Here is a 14,679-nt window from a genome sequence, read left to right as displayed (position 1 = left end):
TGCAACAAGACTGAACACCCTAAGCCGGTCTATTGGGCAACTGGCACATACAACAGCAACCCAGTGCAGACGGACTGTTAATTAATGTGCAGGTAAAAATGGGCCACTTTAGTGACAATGTATCAAGGGAGTTGCAACAAATCACATCTGCTGTTGACGATCTGCAGACTGACCGCATTGAAGGTGTCACAGCTAGAAAAGGTCAGGATAGCAAAGACCAATCGAGCATCAGCAGTTTGTCCACTACGGATGCCAGGTTATTGAGATGCAGCAGCAGCCGAGAACATGCTGGGACACAACATGAAAGTAGCCCATCTGCCCGTAGGGTCAAGAAACATTGAGGTTACTTTGATGATTTGCTTTTGTTTCCTCAGTTCACTCATATTTAGTCACAAAACCATCAGAGTGGTATTATCTTTCACAACTGTGTGTTTTGTTTCATTCCAGACTACATACCAGACATTAAAGGGTATTTTGTTTACATGCATTAAATTGGTCTTGTGTACCTTTAACGTACACAATGCATTTTTATTGTTGACTTACCTCCCAAAGTAAATTTGGAAATGTGGTCCCTGCACCTTCTCACCTCCATTGCTCTGATCTCACCTTTCAGCTAATGGACTGGGGGCACAGGATCTTCATCCTCTGAATCTGAGGCTGACACTGCAATTTATAGGCCTCTTCTCGTGGCAATATTGTGTAGGGTGGCAAATGTTGCTACTATCTTAAAATCAATTTCAGGTGCATATTGTAATACACCCCCACTGTTGTGCAGGCAACGGAAACGTCCTTTTAGTAGGCTAAATATCTGCTCAATCACAGTCCTGGTGTAATGATTTGCAATGGTATAGTGGTGCTCATTTTGGGAGGTCGGTGCTAGGTATGGTGTGAGAATCTATGGACGTAGGGCATATACACAGTCACCTGCAAAAAAGTCAAAGATGTGAGGCTACATAACAGATTAACTAGATGACAGCAAACTCATATCTGTTTGTTAATTGCTATTCTGTACCTCATAGATATCCATCATCAAGCTCCCCTCTTTCTAGCCTTCTGTATATTCCGCTTTGTCAAAACATGAAGGAGTCATGGGTGCTAAACAGATATTGAGACACAATATCAGTTATGATATTGTGGGCATTATATACCACCTGAATGTTGAGGGAATGTGTGTTTTTTCTGTTTCTGAAAATATATTCCAGATTGGATGGGGGGGCATGTGGGGACATATTTCCTATGTATACACCCTAAGATGGGGGAAAATGTTAAATCCTGCAAAAGTTTAATTTGGTACTACGTGTTTCCTGAACATTCCTGGGTAGCTAAACGTGGTTTTGAATGTAGATCAGCATGGTATTGAGGAATGCACAGAAGAAATGTGAAAGAGCACTTTAAGACACCACTCCTGCTACAACAATCACACCCTGGTAACTGCCAGAGGCCAATAGGTGTAACAAGAACAACACTTGAACATGAGTGGGGATAGTATTGCAGAGTCCTGCTTTCAAGATGTGGCTGTAAGAGGGCAATTCTCTCCAATATGACATTGCTACTTAGCCTGTACTTGTCCGATATTTCCTTCTCAGTTGGTTGAAAAATGGTCAGTCTGACTCTGTAAATCCTCTCTTGTATTTGCCTCCCCCTCTGCTGAGCAGCCAGTATTCAAGTCCTTTTTGCAGTCAGGTACAGAGCAGCCATTGTGGTGAGCCCTGATGCATTCTAGGCCAGTTCATGTACTTTGCACCCATTTACCTCCCATTCTGAGTTGATGGTAAATAGCATATGCAAGCCTGTAAGTTGTAAGAATTCTTGTTTAAGGCCCAAACCATACAATTATGAGAAGTGGCTATCAGAGTCACAAGACCACCTTGGACTTACCTGAGAGAAAAGGTGTGGCTGGTGTACCAAAATTAGATGTAGCCATTCAAATTATAATTCTCTGTGTGCCAAATTTCTTGGAAGTGCTCTTATCCTGATACAAGTAGGTTTGGATACATAATGCATTAGTTAGTATGTTGCAAGCTAGCCAAGCCTGCTGGAAATTAACCACAATATAATCATTGGACCCCAATTTTTGCTATTCCCCACATGAGGTAGATCTTGCAATGATCATAGAATGTAAAATTTACACCCATCATCGACCTGAGACTAGGTCCAATGAAATATCTTATTCTTAAGATGTATATGATTCTTGGAAGAATTAGGACTTAATGGAGGCACATCAGTTATAATCAGGAGATAAGGAGTGACTTGTAGGGGAATTTGTAGATTTAGTAAAGGCTTTGTTGAGATGGTTGTTTGGCTAAAGCTCATATAATGTTGCTTTACAAGATTTGTTAGACATTGAACATTGGAACCCAGGAGCAACACAAAGTGTTTTGAAACCCGCTGTGTGATAGTACTCCATTTGGTGGTGGTCAAGATCTCAGGTGCAGGATGACATATTTTATTATGCAACAGATTTTTTGCTATTGTTAAAGGGAAGACATGTCAGTTGAATTTGACATTGTGACATATTTGATAAGCAGGGGCCAGATTAGTAGGGGGAAATAGATGCAAAGATAAATGTGACAAAGATTTCTCAATGGTCAAAAGTCTCCCTTAAACATGCCTTTAACTTGACAGGACTGAACCATTATTGCACTATTTGGCCTGTTATCAGCCAGGAAGTTACAAAAAAAGCCACTATTTTCTTCTTTGTTAGGCAGGAGAAAAATATGATTAAAAGTAATCAAAAGAAGAGGAGACATGAACATCAGCCTCTGTAGTCAAATATTTGGATGAAATCCACAGATTGATGTTTCCAATTATATTAGAAGAGTCCACAAGGGAATTATGTACAGTCAAATCGAGTCAGTTCAACTCGTTCCGTTCCTTTCTAGGAGTTTTTAAAAGATCCCAATTGTCACTCAGCAGTGGTGAGTTTGACATTCCTCACACCCACAGCACATATTAAAAATGTTACTATGGAAAAGATGGAGGAGTGCTGCTTACACTCAGAAGATGAGGTAGAGGTTTTCCTGTTACCCCATCCCAAGTTGAGGGATTTCCAGAGCTAGAGATCCAATAGGGGTGGCTGAGACTTTGTTGGCTGCAGACTGGCACAGAAGGGTCCGGTCTTGGACTGGTCCCCCCAGGCTATCTAGGACTGGTTACAGGATCCACGTCCTCCTTTGATGGAACAGACGGAGCATGGAAAAGTTAATCTCTCTTCTCCCTGACAGAGCAGCAGCAGTCTTATCTCCTTCACAACAGGCGTGAAAAGAGTGCTATATAGCGTTGGTTGCAGGGTCTGCCTACTCCTGGCCCTGTAGCACAAAAGGAGCATGGGGGTATCATTTATCCCTCCAAGGCAGAGCAGCAGGAATGCAGAGAACACTATTTGCCACTGGTTGGAGGGTCTGCCTCCTCCTTCCCCCACTGTAACACAGATGAAGGCTGAGCAGCAGCACTCGAGTTCCACTAAGTAGGAGTGAAAATAGCGCTACATAGCTCTGATTGCAGAATCTGCCTCTTCCTTTTCTTGCTGTGGCAGAGATGGAAACTTTGGGCATGTAGTCTTTCCTAAGAGGAGCTGCAGCTTTGTGTCCCTCAAAAGTAACATAATTAATAGGTCAATTCATTAAGTTGTATGCATGTAAAATTAAAAAAAGACTGCCCACTCAATCTTTACATAACCAATTACCACAAAACCACACAAATAATTGAAAAAATAGAAAAATTGTAAAGAAATAAATAACAACTTTTATTGGTTACCATGGATGTTGTGCCATTGTACATAACTATCTCACATGGATATGGGTTAAATGCTTTAACACGTTTTTTGAAGAGGCGACCTTTTGAATTATTGGAACACACGAGACGCCCATTACCATGTCTTGTTTGATCCTTGAAAATAATGTTCTTCTGTTTACTGGAACCTGCTGCAAACAGTTGTGTAGGACTGCGATGGATAAGGGAATTTGTGCCTTCTTTTGCAAACTTCTTTATGATGTGACTATAGGAGGTGCATGCCTGGGGCCCATCTAGTGTTCAGTGGAATCATTGTATATTTTATTGGGGACGTTAAATAGATGATTGCTTTATGATCTGGACAGGGACTTGTGGATAACTGAATGAATTCATGGCATACTTGAACTCAAATCTGTACAATATAACTTTCACTTATCAAAATGGTACTTACATTATCATATGTTTAGATCTTGAACTTTATGTGAAACACGACCCGATTCACATCAAAATGTTTGGGGGAAAAACTGCATGTAATGCCCTCCTACATGCTGAGAGTTCACACCCCCACATTTCAAATTAACTCCATCCCTTATGGAGAACTTTTAAGGGCCAGACATAATTGTAGTGAGGATGTCATATTTACACAGACATTGGAAGATATTGAACAGAGAGGACTAGGACAAAAAGGTGATTAAAAGAGCAAGCAATAGAGCCCCTTCCTAATTGTGACTCGCAAACCTATTTTGCGATTCGGTAAATAGATTACCGAATCGCAAAATATGGTCTGTACATAACAAAATGTTTTTTTCCTGTCGCAAACGGTCCAGTTCTGCGAATCGGGCCGTTTGCAACAGGAAAAATGGTACGTACATGTGCCCCCAACTGTTAACAGTAGGGCTTGTTGGTGTTAAGTAACACTGGGTTGCTCAGAGAGTTGTTGTGTTACTGCATTTTATTATTTGCTAACATAGTTTCAAATGTTATGATTCATGTGTTTTTAATGTTATAATTCTTTCTGTTTATTCACAACCTTAATCATTCATTTTTGTTGTAAAGGGGGAAGATGTGTTGGGTTGTATGTAATAATCACGGTTTGTGATCCACACACTCTTGGAATGCGAAGCGGGGCAGGGGAAGGAGTTGGGCATTTGGAATGTGATTGCGATCGGTGATCGACACATCTCTTGTGCTGTTGTCACTGAATAAAATACTTATAACTAATCTGTGACTTACCGTGTCTTAATATGGAACAAAGAGAACATGGCTGCGGTTGTCAGTTCTGTGCCTGACTGTTAACAACCAACTGCAGCCTTTACCTGGACATGTTTGCCTCGGCCAGTGAGTTTTACTCCTAGCCCCCCAAATGCACCCGCTCACCTCCTTCCTCCATACTGGGGACAAAACATCTTGCACCAGCGATTCTCTTATCAACCTAACCCTTGAATATAAAATTATATGAAATAATTACTTCTCTAAACTGGGTGGGGTAACCCATCTGAAGGAGCTACATTCACTACATGCTAACTTTCAAGCAGAAATATAGAATGACTACTCAGAAGGTGTAAAACAGGCACGTGCATGGGTGCAATGGCCATGTTAGTACTTTATGAGTCAAGTCCTGCCACAGACCTTGAAAGTATTAGGGCAGGGTCCTACTGTACACAGGTACCATTGTAAATTGCTTCTTCTTGCGCAAAATATTCGCTGAGCACTTCTCAAATTTCATGCTTGCAGAGATAGTACCTCAGGCTCTATATGCAGGATTTTGGCGATTTTAATTAATTACACACCAAAGAAACATCTTGTAATAAAATAGCCTCTTTTAACAAGCATTGACAATGCAGAGCCAATTTGCACCACAATTTACTCCGCATGGATAGTAAGCACAGGGCAAAACACTGCCCCAATCAACGTTCGCTTTCTATTAGAATAACTCTAGGTTTGTAATAAATGAGCCGTTCTGATGTTTGTTTTCTGTAGAAACGAACTGTCTAGATAAAAAGAATATCTGACGACTTTTTTGTCTATCACGCTGTTCACCATCCAAATATATGTCACATAGTTCATTTAACATCATTTTCAGACTTCTCTCTGAAAGTGTCTGAAGTATTCTTAAAATAAAATTCATTCTTATTCTGCTAAAATGTCTTCTGGTCAGATATTTTATCGATTTTAGTTACTGGGAGCTAAAAGCGATGAAGTTTTTCTTTAGTTGTTCAATTGTCTTACACTGAAAAGTGCTGTGTTAGCGAAAGCCTAAAGAAACAACCCTTGGCAAATCAATGGAGATAGCAAATTGTCAAAGTCATCTTCATTGTATTCAATTTATATGCAAGGATCTGCGAGAATAGCCCGCTTCTGAGACTAGTAAATCTCCCATGTACTGCAACTAAAAGTTTATTTAATAGCGCAATAAATAATAGCTCCTTAGCTCTGATGTGTTCTGTATCTTGCGATCCCAGTGTCGTCATTCATTATATTATCTGACATAAATAGTGTTCCCATGTTCGTTCTTTGCAAACTAACAACTCATTTCCTTGCAAGTAAGAAGGTAGTTAAAGAGACATATTCTCCCGTTGTGAGCTTTTTAATTTAATGGATGCAAAACATCACTTTTATATATATGTAAACCTTAACTTGGCATTTGAATACAACTATACATTGTGGTTTGCATAGCCAGCGACTTCCCTTAGTTGTCACGAGCTTTAGCTGACCTATGCCTTCAAAGTTAAATATAAAACATGGTTTCCTTTGATTCTTTTTAATAATTATTTATTCACGTTTTATTTTATCTGCGTCAAAGGAACACAAGAGATAGTCTGCGATAATAATTTAATCTAAATCCAATAATATGTGACAGACGTCAAAATAATTACATTACTGTAGACCAAGTTCAAAATGGATGGCTATTTAAAATCTTGCATCTGTGAATCTAAAAACAATGTTAAAATGTAAAAGCTTACAATTCAAATTATTCTTGCGCGTAGTTAATCAAGCGCTTAGTTAAAACCCATAAAGTGCAATTCAAAGTGCAGAAAGGACAAAAGAGAGAAAGTCAGTGGTTAAAATAAGGTGTCCAGTGCTGCAGTGGAAAATTACTTGATTGAGTTTCTTAGGGAGCGGTTCAGAAGGCAGCACTAAGGGCCAGATGTAGGTAGGGAAAAGTTAGCGAGTCGGAAATTGCGAGTCGTTGTGACTCGCAATTTCCGACTCGCTAAATGTAACGACAAATTGCGACTCACAAATGAAGTCGCACTGCAGATAGCGAGTCCGCTGTTTGCGAGGTCGCATTTTGCGAACGCGCAAAAAACGGACACGCAATTTGCGAGTGGGTGTCGCAAATTGCGAGTGTTCCGAAAATTGAATGCAGGTGCTGCAGAACACTCTGGAAAACACTTCCTGGCACATGATGATGACATCACAGCCAGGAAGTTTACAAATACTGTACACCTGGGAGGAGGGAGGACCACACCCATTTCAACAGCAGAACTGCAAACAGACAGAACAGCAGCTACCATGGCAGAGACACCAAGGAAGCGAAAACTCAAGTTTGCAGAGAAAGAGCTGGAGGTGTTGACCGAGGAGTGTTGTCAGCACCATGACCAACTGTTTGGAAGGGCAGCCCTCCCCGTGCCAGAGTTGGAGAAAAAAAGACCATGGATGGACATCCAAGAAAAAGGGAACTCCCTGGGTGTCAGCCACCGGAGTATTGAAGAACTCAGGAAAAGGTGGTATGACCTGCGCTCCCGGACCAAGGAGAGGGTGGCAGAGCGGCTCCGGGAGATGAGGGGCACCGGAGGGGGACCGTCAACATTACCACCATCCACACCCCTGGAGGAAAGGGTAGAGGAGACCCTTGAGCCTGAGGCAGTATGCGGGATTGGAGAGCTGGACACATCTGAGCCAGGACCATCAACCGGTGAGTACCATGAGACATGCATGTACCCTCATTAATGCCATACCCCCACCCACCTTGTACACAGGAGCATGCACAACCAAAATAACTCCATGTCAGAGTAGCAATCACCAGAATGGTGCATTATGGGCAATGTAGTCAAGTAGGCAGTTTATAGGCAACAGTTTATTAGGAAGTTGATAACAGATAGTAGATACTGACATTGTGTTCCCTATGTCCCAGTGGTCTCCCACAAGACATCCCCACCAGCCAAAGCAGCCAGGGGCCACTGGTCAGCCAGCAGCCAACAGAGGGATCAGGACCAACCACCATTGCAACCTGCACCACCAACATCCTGTCCCCTCACGAGACACCAGTTGGCATATTGGTGTGTGAGCCTGCACCAGGTCCCAGCCACAGTGCCACAGTAGACGTCACAGAGCCTCCACCGCATCGCAGACGACGTGGAAATTCAACATCACAGCGGCAGGCAGAGTCAGGGGATGCCTCCATTTCACATACTGAGGCCGCACTCCTACGGGGTCAGCGCCTGCAGACACAAGAGATCAGGAGGATTACAGGGGCATTGCGGCGCATTGAGCGCAATCAAGGCAACAGCATGCAGCTTGTACATACAGAGTTGCAACAAATAAATGCACACATGGGCGACCTTGCACTCTCCATGCGTCAACTTGTGGCTGGACTGCTAACGCAGACAGAGAGTACACGGCGTCAGGACAGGCAGCTCCTGAACCGCCTGGACAGAATATCATCTTCCTTTGTAAGGCTGGCCGTGAACACCACTGGTCTTTCTAGGCACACGGTCAGCCTCCAAGTGGACATGGGCCACTTTGCCAGTGACGTGGCACGTGGACTGGGCCGTCTCAGCCACGCTGTTGACTTAATGGAGGCACGGCAGGTGGCCAGGGGTGCAGGCGACACACCTCAAGATAACGAGGAGGGCTCCACCGTCAGGAGTGTCTCTGCCGGTGACACCAGGGTGCTGCGCAGTGGAAGCGCAAGGCAGGACACTGCTGACCCCCCAAGTACCAGCCATGCTGGCCGAGGCCGGCGTAGGGTTTGAGCTCCACACAGTCCTGGGGTTTGGGCACATGAAGTCAATGTGTCCCCTGCCAGGTGGACTTTTACAGCCCCAAAACTGTTCAAAATGTATATATTTTTTTTTGTTTGCACTAATTAAAACACTTGTTCTTTCCACTTAACACATGGACTCTTTTAGTGTGACATTAGTGAGTATGGTAACAGTTAGCACGTACCTTCCAAAGTATTGATTTGCAATGTGTTCCCGTCTCAGTGTGCCTTGATTTGCTATGCTTCTATCCCCATGATGGCGATGTGGTAGCGCTTGCTATTCATCCTCAGAATCAGGGTCTTCAGGGGTGAGAGGTAGCCCACGTCTGGTGGCAATGTTGTGCAGCATAGCGCATGTGACAACAATCTTGAAAGCTGTTATTGGTGTATACTGGAGGGCACCTCCACTTCTGTGGAGGCATCTGAATCTTGCTTTCAGCAGTCCAAAGGTCAGTTCAATAATATTCCTGGTCCTCTTATGTGCACTACTGTATTGCCTCTCTGTCTCATTGCTGGTGTTAAGTACGGGGTAAGTATCCATGGTCGGAGTGCATATGCACTGTCACCTGTTTAGCAAAAAATGTACAATGTTAGCAGGGCATGGATGGTTTCCACATTGGCCTGTGTGAATGTCTTCAAGGTGTATTCAGCTATACCTAGGAGGTATCCGTCTCCAAACTCCCCACGTTGTAGGCGTTGGTGTATCCCACTGTGCCTGAAAATGTATGAGTCATGAGTACTCCCTGGAAATTTGGCAACCATGTCAGTGATGACATAATGGGCGTCACATACCACCTGGATGTTGAGTGAGTGGGTACACTTCCTATTGCGGAACAGATATTCCAGATTTGCAGGAGGGCATATTTGTATATGTGTCCCGTCTACACACCCTATGACATGGGGAAGTTGGCAATCCTGTAGAATTCCAACTTGGTGCTGTTGATTTCTGCCTCATTCCTGGGTAGGTATATGTATCTGGACATGTGTGTGAGTAAGGCGTCTAGGAATGCCCTAAAGAACCGTGAGAGTGAACTTTGGGATACTCCCACCTGCCACAGCAATGACCCCCTGATAGCAACCCGAGGCCAAGAGGTGCAGTGAGCATAGCACTTGCACATGCGTAGGGCTGGTGCAGCCGCGCAGTCTGGCGTTGTAGCTGTGGATTGAGTAAATCTATTAAATCTAGTATTGCTGCACTGCTGAGTCTATATTTGTCATAAATCTCCTCCTCTGTTTGTTGGAAAAGTGTCTGCCTGGTTCTGTATATCTTCTCCTGTCTCTGGCTCCTCCTCCTCCTTTGCTGTGCGGCGTGGGCTCTCCTCCTCATTCCTATCACATATATCTCCGCCATCTTGAGTAACCCAGATGCCTTCTGGGTCTCCTTTAATACTTTGGTAATGGTTACCACCTGCTCTGAGTTAGTGGTAAATTGGAAGTGCAAAATGGGCTTTTTGCGACTAGTCGCAATTTGCGAGTTGCTATTGCATATGGTTTGCGACTTCCTATTTGCGGGTCGCAAAATGGGGTCGCAAATTTTGCAAGTCGGTAAAGGCTCGTGTCGCATTTTGCTAGTCGGAAATGGGATTTTTGCATCCCATTTCCGATTTTGCGGGGTCGCAAATTGCGACTCGGGCCATTTGCGACTCGCAAAAGTTTCCTACATCTGGCCCTAAGTCCAGTGGTAAGGGTGTACTTGGAAGTTAGTTTGTACCTTAAAAATTTAGGAGCTTATGTTCGAACATGTCCAAGTATTTCCCCAGCCTGCAGATGAGTGTATGTCCTCACTATTAAAACAGGCCATCTGCACAGTCCTCTCTGAAGCCAAATTGGCTGAAGGAGAGCACTCTAGTCGTTCATGCTACCTTTGCAAATGCACATCTGGTGAACCAGCGTCTCTGGAGCTAGTCCGCAAAGCTGACATAGCCCTGTCAGGTCTCTTCGTTTCTGTAGAGGGAGATGTATATATGTTGGCCAGCATCCCATTCGGTATTTCATGAAGGCTGTTTTGACTCGAGGTTTCATATTTGTCCCTAAATATGGCTGTTGGGCAGGTTTGGTGCACGACCACAGAAAGAGCCAACCTTGCTTTTTCCTAGCAAATAGCCCTTTATCTGCTAGTAGAGAGGGAACCGTGACGTTTTTGTTGAATATCAGCTTATCTTGGTGATACAAACTGAAGCGTTCCAATCAGGCTGTTAGACCTAGTGATTCCAAGTAGGAGTCTAAGTAAAGCCTGGCCAAAGAGCTTTATCTTCTGTTGATTTCCACCAAGAGAGTGGAGCTAAGTGTGCCAGGGCTTGCTGCCTTGAATTTATAGCACAGCTTGGTGTATGCTCCATTCCTCGCTAATGACTGCCTCACCAGGACAAACTCAAGGTGCAGCTGTGCAGGTGACGTATGACTCAGTAGAAATAAAGAGCCTGGTGACTTTTCTTTCAGGGAAGACCCCGTCTCTTCCTCTCAAGGTTTCACAGGCATATGTAATAGTGGGAACCAGTTTGTCCTGGATCACTTTTAGTAGAGGTAGATAGGTTGATCTACCTGTGGAGGTTTTCATATATTTGAATGCAGACATGAGGGAAATAGATTTCCCCCTTAGTACTTCCATGTGGGGCTTGAAAGACCCGTTATTGTCTATGAGAATTCCTGAGTATTTGTATGCCTCACCACTTCTATTCTGCAATCGCCCAAATATCACTGATGCAAGTACCGCAGAGTAGCCATGAAGGGCATTATTTTAGATTTTTTCAAATTGATGGTCAGGACATTCCCATTGAAGTACTCAGCTGTGAAGTTCAGAAGCCTTTATAGCCTGATTCTGGTACGGCTGAAAAGGATCAGGTCATCAATGTACATTCAGTACCAGGGAGCAGTGCTCCCTAGTTTTGGGGGGTAAAAATGTATTTATTCTACGCTGGTTGGCAAGTGGGCCAAAAAGAGTTTGAACAGAAGAGGGGCTAGCACGCAACCCTGTCATACGCCCTCAGAACTTTGTATTTCTCTGGGAAGATGAGCAACGTTTCCCAGATAAATTCTCAACCAGGTGTTTGTGTGGAGAAAAATTATTGCTCTTAGTAGATGGCTCAAGATATTCCACTTTTCGAGTTTAGTCCATAATTTTCCTCTGTCTATCAGGTCAAAGGCGGCCTTATAGTCTATAAACGATAAGAAAAAAGGTAGGTTGGCATGCCTGCTTTGATCAAACAGTAATGATACCGCCATAAGGTTGGCTGATGTGCCTGCCCCTTTGGAAAAGCCTGTTTGGTTGAACAGCATTAGTTCTTTATCCGATTCCCAGGGACCTAGTTCTTCCAAGAGGCAACCCACAAAGAACTTGTATTCAACATCCAGAAGGGTTCTTAGCCAATAGTTGACTGGATAATTTGCGAGCCCCCTTTAAGGATTGGGGAGATTATTGAGCCTCTCCATGAATGTGAGATGGAAATGGAGGAGGTTATGCCATTGTAAAATACTGGCAGATGAGTTGCCCAAAATGATGTATCCCCTTCAAAAAGTGCAGGAGGAATTCCATTTGTTGCCTGGCACCCCCTCCCCGCAGCTTTTGGTCATTCGCCGCTCAACTGCTTCTGGTTGAACAGATAGACTGCCTGGGTTTCGTGCCTTCATTAGGGTGACTGTAAATGTCAGGCCAGCTGTATCTTGCTCCTGGGTTAATTTTTTACTTGAAGGGATAAACCAGGTGCTGGTGCTGGATGGCTTCAAAAATGTTTGTGCTGACTTAAAGCTGTGTTGAACTATTCAGGCTATTCACCTGCTTCCAGAATCTTGCATGCCTATTTTCCTTAAGATCATATAAAAGCGTGGTCGCTAAGTTTGTCGCTGCATCCCTTTGAGATTTCCACTGGTGCTTCCTCTAGGCAATTCTAGATTTGGACACAAGCATTTTTAAGGCTACATCTCTTCGATTTCATTGACAGACAAAAGGCTCTGTTTAGATTTCATTTTAGTGTCTTGGTTTCCTCGCTTAGTGGGTTATTGTGCCTGGACAGCCCTAATTTGTGTGGTCAGGAAGCCACAAACTGCAACAAACTGATTCCAGGCTTTTTGTACAGAAGTTGCGCAGTCTGATATATTGATCCACTTTTGTTTGGTCTCCTCTGATAGACCAAGCATGGTATCTGATGACCATTTGAGCTTTTTACCATTATTTGTGTGTGTTATATATTGTCTTAGACCTGACAGCCTTAGTGTGGTCATCCCCCAACTTTTGGCCCGCCTCCCTTCACTTTTCTGACACTGTTTTTGCTGGTTTTATGTCTCTGCGCACTTTACCAATGCTAGCCAGTGCTAAAGTGCATATGCTACCTACATGGTAACATTGGTTCATATCCAATCGACATATTTGATTCACTTGTAAGTCTCTAGAAATGTGCACTACATGTGCCCAGGGCCTGTAAAAATAAATGCTACTAGCGGGCCGGCACTAATAGTCTTAATAGTCTTCTACTGAAAAAGACTACTGGTTGGTCTAGGCCCGTCTCATTCTGCTGTGGTAGAACCGCCCCTATGTCATGCTCCGAAGTATCTCTCTACACGATGAACTCCTTGGAGTAGTCAGGAGCCCTGAGCACGGGTTGCCTGCACATGGCTGCCTTTAGAGTGTCAAAGGCTTTCTGACAAGCCTATGCCCAATTCATCAACCTAGGCTGTTTCTTAGATGTTAGTTCTGTTAAGGGGGCCACTATGGTGCCATAGTCCTTAACAAATTGGCGGTAGTACTCGCTGAGACCCAGGCCTTGCTGCCTTGCTGTTCTCCAAGGTCTTGGATTGAGCTTCCCTCCTGTTTTCTGAAGCCTCAGAGCCAAAAAGACTTCATTTCTTCAAGGAAACTCCTTGTGCACCAAACATCCACACACCGCCTGCCGGAAATGAGACCGAGCCTGCCCCACGAAGAGAAAGTCGCCACACAGCCGAACCAGAACAATGCAGCCTGACTTCCCGAGTGAAGATCGATGCAGTGCCTGTGTTGTGACAGGAAATTCGACACATTGCCTACTGGATCAACGCAACACCTGTGACTTCTTCCCGCATGCCCAGGATTGTCCCTGCATTGTCCTTGGGCACCAAAATATCCCTGCACTGCAATAAGGAACCAAGACTGTGCACCGTAAATTGACACAAAGACCCTTGCAGCAGGGAAAGAAACAATGCATCGTCTGTTCCACGTCAGACCATCCGATGCACACCTCATTTTTCCATTCATCTCCTACTCTGTGGTCTCTGTGGTTGGTAATTTTGACGCAAACCAGGTACTTTGTACAAACAAGAGACAACTGTTGATTTCTAAGATGTAAGACTCTTTTTAATCTTGCAAAAGTGGTAACAACTTGTGCTTATTGAATCTTTATTGTTTTGATTTTAATTGAACCAGATAAATAACTTTTTGTGGTGTTTTCACTGAGTTACTGTATGAGGTATTAAACAACTACTTTACAGATTGCCTCCTAATTTAAGCCTGACTGCTCAGTGCCCAGCTACCAGAGGGTGGGCACAGGATAATTTGGATTGTGTGTGACTTACCCTGACTAGGATTGTGGTCCCTACTTGGAAAAGGGTATATACCTCTGCCAACTAGAGTTCCCATTTCTTACATATTGTAATATGTCTGTTGGTTCATGGTGATCTATGGTGGTAATAAGCAGCAATTCTTGTGGTAAGAGGTCACTTTCACTTCTAGCTGTGATCTGGAACTTAGAAACTTGATAAAAAATGGAAGAGGAAAGAATCATAAGGTTGTTAAACATGTGTGCCTTCATATTGTGAAAAGTAAAGGAGGGCGGCTGGCCTGTGTTGAAGCGACCTCTGAGAATCAAAGGTTCATAAATTCCAGATCGTTTATTACTGATCTTCTCAGTCTGTCAGTCTAAAGACTCCACTTGAAATCTGTTTGGGAACATGCCAAAAAGCATTCCAAGCCACAACATCTTCCTCAGAGTGTT

The sequence above is a fragment of the Pleurodeles waltl genome, chromosome 2_2 (genome assembly GCF_031143425.1).
Source record: "Pleurodeles waltl isolate 20211129_DDA chromosome 2_2, aPleWal1.hap1.20221129, whole genome shotgun sequence".
In the NCBI taxonomy this organism is placed as follows: Eukaryota; Metazoa; Chordata; class Amphibia; order Caudata; family Salamandridae; genus Pleurodeles; species Pleurodeles waltl.
This window is presented reverse-complemented; position numbering follows the sequence as displayed.